The following is a 7,720-nucleotide window of genomic DNA, read 5'->3' as shown; positions in this document are numbered from 1 at the left end:
AAGATCTTGTATGCCATCAAGAGTAAATTTTCTTGTGGTTCTTAATCTGAAGTTTTCAAGCTCTGAAATTCATAATCTGCCATGGCAGATTATGTAGAGGAAGATCTTAGAACATTCCATGTCAAATCTGTTACCATTTATTGGCATTTAGTTTTCATTTAAGAATTGAACATAATTATTTGTATTGTAGTTATATGGCATGTCAGATTAAATCATTTACAACAAAAGGGGTGTGAACCTAAGACTACTTAAATGTCTTATGAGAAAATTTCATAAAGCCATTCTCTTGTCATTCAGGTCCAAAAACAAATTTTAAACTGAGTGAGAGCCTATAGAATCCATACTACAGATGGGTTGTGAAATGTGGCCAAATGTGTTTCAAAAATTGATGGTGTATTACCTGCTATTATAATTGCTTAGTGCTTGGCTAATTTCCAAATTATTGCCTAATATGTTACACCTTAAGAAAACCGTTTTATGTAACAAAGTAATGGTGTCGAATGGATGATGTCAATTCATGGGCCTTTAGCATAGTTTTAAGCAGTTTTTTCTTGAAAGCGTGTTAGCATCTTGTTACTCAAAGGAAAAGATAGACAATAACACTTCACTGCATATTAATAATCTTTACTAGTTTACCTCCTCTGCTCTTTACCACCCGATAACTGGATATCTTTTTCTTCACTGGACCCTAAACTGAATTGAATTTGAAGATATGTATCAAAAACCATTATTTCATTTAATGCTCATCTGTGTTGCTGTTTTTGAGCAGTGTGCAGTTTAGGGTTCATGATAAATCACTGAACCACATGTGTAAAAACTGAATGCCAAATCTTAAACACATTAGAAAAAGAACAAATTAGCTTTTGACGCATGCTTTTAATTGGAATAATGGATCAAAAATAGAGGTTCACGACCTTACCAAACACCCTTGCTACTAGTAAAATCAAATAACACTTAGAAGGGTGTGTATTTTTAGTTAGGGTTTCTTGATCTTGGGGATGTTTGGAAGTTAAAAATTGCATTTGGTAATCAAAGGATTGATTTATGGGTCTTTCCTATCTTAACCAACTTTTTCTTAGTTACCTAGATGGCCAAGTCCAGTGCCTGATATGTAGTAAGACTCAGTAAAAAAAAGTGGATTTTAAAAAATAACTCCCAAAGTGAATAGTCAAAAATCCTGTGTAGCAAACTGTTATATATGGCTAAGTCTGTTCTTTTAACAGCCGGAATTTATTAAGATGCATTATTTTGATTTTATTCACTGCATAAGACACTTTGGGTGGTATCAGGCCTCTGAGCCTAAGCTAAGCCATCATATCCCCTGTGACTTGCACATACACATCCAGATAGCCGGTTCCTGCCTTAACTGATGACATTCCACCACAAAAGAAATGAAAATGTCCTGTTCTGCCTTAACTGATGACATTGTCTTGTGAATTTCCTTCTCCTGGCTCATCCTGGCTCAAAAGCTCCCCTACTGAGCACCTTGTGACCCCCACTCCTGCCCACCAGAGAACAACCCCCCTTTTTCCTTTACCTACCCAACTCCTATAAAATGGCCCCACTCCTATCTCCCTCGCTGACTCTCTTTTCGGACTCAGCCCACCTGCACCCAGGTGAAATAAACAGCTTTATTGCTCACACAAAGCCTGTTTGGTCGTCTCTTCACATGGACACGAGTGAAATTTGGTGTTGGTGCCGTGACTCGGAGTGGGGGACCTCCCTTGGGAGATCAATCCCCTGTCCTCCTGCTCTTTGCTCCGTGAAAAAGATCCACCTATGACCTCGGGTCCTCAGACCCACCAGCCCAAGGAACATCTCACCAATTTCAAATCCGGTAAGTGGCCTCTTTTTACTCTCTTCTCCAACCTCCCTCACTATCTCTCAACCTCTTTCTCCTTTCAATCTTGGCACCACACTTCAATCTCTCCCTTCTATTAATTTCAATTCCTTTCACTTTCTGGTAGAGACAAAGCAGACACATTTTATCCACGGACCCAAAACTCCGGTGCCGGTCACGGACTCAGGAAGGCAGCCTTCCCTTGGTGTTTAATCATTGCGAAGATGCCTCTCTGATTATTCACCCACGTTCCATTGGTGTCTGATCTCCACAGGAACACCTGCCTTGGTCATTCACCCACGTTCCCTTGGTGGCAAGTCAATTGCGGGGATACCTGCTTTGGCTGCTCATCCATGTTGCAGCCCAGGGCTGCTCCCCATCCCCTACTCCACGTCTCTACCCTTCTCTTTAAACTTGCCTCCTTCACTATAGGCAACATTCCGTCCTCCATTCCTCCTTCTTCTCCCTTAGTCTGTGTTCTTAAGAACTTAAAACCTCTTCAACTCTCGCCTGACCTAAAATCTAAGCGTCTTATTTTCTTCTGCAATGCTGCTTGACCCCAATACAAATTCGACGGTAGTTCCAAATAGCCAGAAAACGGCACTTTCAATTTTTCCATCCTACAAGATCTAAATAATTCTTGTCGTAAAATAGGCAAATGGTCTGAGGTGCCTGACGTCCAGCCATTCTTTTACACATCAGTCCCTCCTTAGTCTCTGTTCCCAATGCAACTAGCCCCAAATCTTCCTTCTTTCCCTCCTGCCTGTCCCCTCAGTCCCAACCCCAGGCATCACTGAGTCTTTCTAATCTTCCTTTTCTACAGTCTCATCTGACCTCTCCCCTCCTCACCAGGACGAGCTAAGTCCCAATTCTTCCTCAGCCTCCGCTCCTCCACCCTATAATCCTTTTATCACCTCCCCTCCTCACACCTGGTCTGGCTTACAGTTTTGTTCTGTGACTAGCCCTCCCCAACCTGCCCAGCAATTTCCTCTTAAAAAGGTGGCTAGAGCTAAAGGCATAGTCAAGGTTAATGCTCCTTTGTCTTTATCCCAAATCAGATAGATAGTGTTTAGGCTCTTTTTCATCAAATATAAAAACCCAGCCCAGTTCATGGCTCATTTGGCAGCAACCCTGAGATGCTTTACAGCCCTAGACCCTAAAAGGTCAAAAGGCCGTCTTAGTCTCAATGTACATTTTATTACCCAATCTCCTCCCGACATTAAATAAAATTCCAAAAATTAAATTCCAGCCCTCAAACTCCACAACAGGACTTAATTAACCTCGCCTTCAAGGTGTACAATAGTAGAGTAGAGGCAGCCAAGTAGCAACATATTTCTCAGTTGCAATTCCTTGCTTCCACTGTAAGACAAACCCCAGCCACATCTCCAGCACACAAGAACTTCTAAATGCCTAAACCTCAGTGGCCAGGCATTCCTCCAGGCCTGCCTCCCCCAGGAGCTTGCTACAAGCACTGGAAATCTGGCCACTGGGCCAAGGAATGCCCACAGCCCAAGATTCCTCCTAAGCTGTGTCCCATCTGTGCAGGACCCCACTGAAAATCGGACTGTTCAACTCACCTGGCAGCCACTTCTAGAGCCCCTGGAACTCTGGCCCAAGGCTCTCTGACTCCTTCCCAGATCTTCTCGGCTTAGCAGCTGAAGATTGATACTGCCGGATTGCCTCAGAAGCCTACAAGACCATCACAGACACTCTAGGTAACTCCCACATTGGAAGGTAAGTCCGTCCCCTTCTTAATCAATACGGAGGCTACCCACTCCACAATTACCTTCTTTTCAAAGGCCTGTTTCCCTTGCCTCCATAACTGTTGTATTGACAGCCAGGTTTCTAAACCTCTTAAGACTCCCCAACTCTGGTGCCAACTTAGACAATACTCTTTTAAGCACTCCTTTTAGTTATCCCCACCTGCCCTTATTAGGCCTTATTAGGTTCCCTTATTAGGCCGAGATATTTTAACTAAATTATCTGCTTCCCTGACTATTCCTGGGCTACAGCCACACCTCATTGCCACCTTTTCCCCCAGTTCATAAGCCTCCTTCACATCCTCCCCTTATATCTCCCCACCTTAACCCACAAGTATAAGATACCTCTACTCCCTCCTTAGAGACCTATAATCCACCCCTTACCATCTCATTAAAACCTAATCACCCTTACCCTGCTCAATGCCAATATCCCATCCCACAGCACGCTTTAAAAGGATTAAAGCCTGTTATCACTCCCCTGCTACAGCATGGCCTTTTAAAGCCTATAAACTCTCCTTACAATTCCCCCATTTTACCTGTCCTAGAACCAGACAAGCCTTACAGGTTAGTTCAGGATCTGCACCTTATCAACCAAATTATTTTGCCTATCCACCCTGTGGTGCCAAACCCATATACTCTCCTATCCTCAATACCTCCCTCCACAACCCATTATTCTGTTTTAGATCTCAAACATGCTTTCTTTACTATTCCTTTGCACCCTTCATCCCAGCCTTTCTTCGCTTTCACTTGTACTGACCCTGACACCCATCAGGCTCAGCAAATTACCTGGGCTGTACTGCTGCAAGCTTCACAGACAGCCCCCATTACTTCAGTCAAGCCCAAATTTCTTCCTCAGCTGTTACCTATCTCGGCGTAATTCTCATAAAAACACACGTGCTCTCCCTGCTGATCGTGTTCAGCTGATATCTCAAACCCCAACAGCTATAAAACAACAACTCCTTTCCTTCCTGGGCATGGTTAGATACTTTCGACTTTAGATACCTGGTTTTGCTATCCTAACAAAACCATTATATAAACTCACAAAAAGAAACCTAGCTGACCCCATAGATCCTAAATCCTTTCCCCACTCCTCTTTCCGTTCCTTGAAGACAGCTTTAGAGACTGCCCCCACCCTAGCTCTCCCTGACAAATCCCAACCTTTTTCATTACCCACAGCCAAAGTGCAGGCCTGTGCAGTTAGAATTCTTACACAAGAACCAGGACTACACCCTGTAGCCTTTTTATCCAAACAACTTGAACTTACTGTTTTGCCTAGCCCTCAAGTCTGCGTGCAGTGGCCACCACTGCCCTAATACTTTTAGAGGCCCTTAAAATCACAAACTATGCTCAACTCACTCTTAACAGTTCTCATAACTGCCTCACACCTGACGCATATACTTTCTGCTCCCCAGCTATTTTCTTCCTCACACCTGACGCATATACTTTCTGCTCCCCAGCTCCTTCAGCTGTACTCACTCTTTGTTGAGTCTCCCACAATTACCATTGTTCCTGGTCCGGACTTCAATCCGGCCTCCCACATTATTCCTGATACCACACCTGACCCCTATGACTTTATCTCTCTGATGCACCTGACATTCCACCCCATTTCCTCATATTTCCTTCTTTCCTGTTCCTCACCCTGATCACACTTAGTTTATTGATGGCAGTTCCACCAGGCCTAATCACCACACCAGCAAAGGCAGGCTATGCTATAGTACAAGCCACTAGCCCGCCTCTTAGAACCTCTCATTTCCTTTCCATCGTAGAAATCTATCCTCAAGGAAATAACTTCTCAGTGTTCCATCTGCTATTCTACTACTTCTCAGGGATTATTCAGGCCCCCTCCCTTCCCTACACATCAAGCTCAAGGATTTGACCCCACCCAGGACTGGCAAAGTAGCTTTACTCAACATGCCCCGAGTCAGGGAACTAAAATACCTCTTAGTCTAGGTAGACACTTTCACTGGATAGGTAGAGGCCTTTCCCACAGGGTCTAAGAAGGTCACCACGGTCATTTCTTCCCTTCTATCACACATAATTCCTCACTTTGGCCTTCCCACCTCTATACAGTCCAATAGCAGACCGGCTTTTCAGGCTCTTGGTATTCAGTGAAACCTTTATACCCCTTACAGTCCTCAGTCTTCAGAAAAGGTAGAACGGACTAATAGTCTTTTAAAAACACACCTCACCAAGCTCAGCCACCAACTTAAAAAGAACTGGACAGTACTTTTACCACTTTCCCTTCTCAGAATTCAGGCCTGTCCTTGGAATCCTACAAGGTACAGCACATTTAAGCTCCTGTATGGACGCTCCTTTTTATTAGGCCCCAGTCTTATTCCAGACACCAGACCAACTTAAGACTGTGCCCCAAAAAAACTTGTCATCCCTACTATCTTCTGTCTAGTCATACTCCTATTCACTGTTCTCAACTACTCACACGTGCCCTGTTCTTGTTTACACTGCCAGTTTACACTGTTTCTCCAAGCTATCACAGCTGATATCTCCTGGTGCTATCCCCAAACTGCCACTCTTAACTCTTAAGTAAATAATCTTTGCTGGCAGGACTATGCTAAATCTCCTTAAGCACTCTCTAATTACTTGTCCTAGGTCCTCCCCATTCTTAGAACTTTAATACCTGGTTTTCTCCTTCTCTTATTCCATTTAGTTTTTCAATTCCTATAAAACCGTATCCAGGCCATCACCAATAATTCTACATGACAAATGTTTCTTCCAACAACCCCACAATATCACCCCTTACCACAAAATCTTCCTTCAGCTTAATCTCTCCCACTCCAGGTTCCCACGCCGCCCCTAATCCTGAGAAACATCGCCCATTCTCTCTCCATACCACCCCCCGCCAAAAATGTTTCGCCGCCCCAACACTTCGACACTATTTTGTTTTATTTTTCTTATTAATATAAGAAGAGAGGAATGTCAGGCCTCTGAGCCCAAGCTAAGCCATCATATCCCCTGTGACTTGTACATACACATCCAGATGGCCGGTTCCTGCCTTAACTGATGACATTCCACCACAAAAGAAATGAAAATGGCCTGTTCCTGCTTTAACTGATGACATTGTCTTGTGAAATTCCTTCTCCTGGCTCATCTTGGCTCAAAAGCTCCCCTACTGAGTACCTTGTGACCCCCCACTCCTGCCCACCAGAGAACAACCCCCCTTTTTCCTTTACCTACCCAAATCCTATAAAACGGCCGCACCCCTATCTCCCTTCGCTGATTCTTTTTGGACTCAGCCCGCCTGCACCCAGGTGAAATCAACAGCTTTATTGCTCACACAAAGCCTGTTTGGTGGTCTCTTCACACGGACGCGAGTGAAAGGTGGTATTGACAGAGTTGGTGGATTTTCCTCCAAGTGATTAAACGAAATTTGACTTATCTTTTCATCCAACGTTTTGTACATCATGTTTTCTAACGGGAAAAAAAATGTTAATATGGCTTTTTTGTATTACTAAAAATAGCTTCGAGATTAAGGAAAAATAAATAACTCTTGTACAGTTCAGTATTGTCTATTAAACCTGTATTGGCAGTATGTATAATGGCATTTGCTGTGGTTCCAAAATACTTCCTCTGGATTATAATAATCATTTGATCCAATTCCTATTGCTTGTAAAATAAAAGTTTTACCAGTTGATATAAAAAAAATTGACATCAAAAACCCTACCCACGCATTCAGGAATGCTCTCATACATAGTGACAGGAGAACTGTTCTCGTACATGTTTTCAGGAAGAAAGATGGAAGATTTATGGACTTTCAGCGGAATTTTTCCTGACTCTTGGAGTCTGTCTAGACAGACACAGGGAAGATTTATTTTCTGACTGTCCCTTTTATGTGCAAGCTCAGTCATCTGCAACTCAGCTAATCAGAAAGGTCAGTGGTAACTTCTGAGCAAAGCAGAGAAATAGACCCTAGCCAAAGTGGAAATATACATATTACTGATGACTGTGCCACACTGAAGCAGTGGGAGGACTAAGAGTAATGCTTATGCCTAGTGGAGAGCTTTTGTGAGAAATTTTTTAAGGCAAAAGAGTGAATGCTACTGCTGGAGAGGTCACTGTCAGCAAGCTTTGCAAAATTAATAATATAGCATGGTTGGTCCCACAT

This window comes from Pan troglodytes, chromosome 22 (genome assembly GCF_028858775.2).
Source record: "Pan troglodytes isolate AG18354 chromosome 22, NHGRI_mPanTro3-v2.0_pri, whole genome shotgun sequence".
Lineage (NCBI taxonomy): Eukaryota > Metazoa > Chordata > Mammalia > Primates > Hominidae > Pan > Pan troglodytes.
This window is presented reverse-complemented; position numbering follows the sequence as displayed.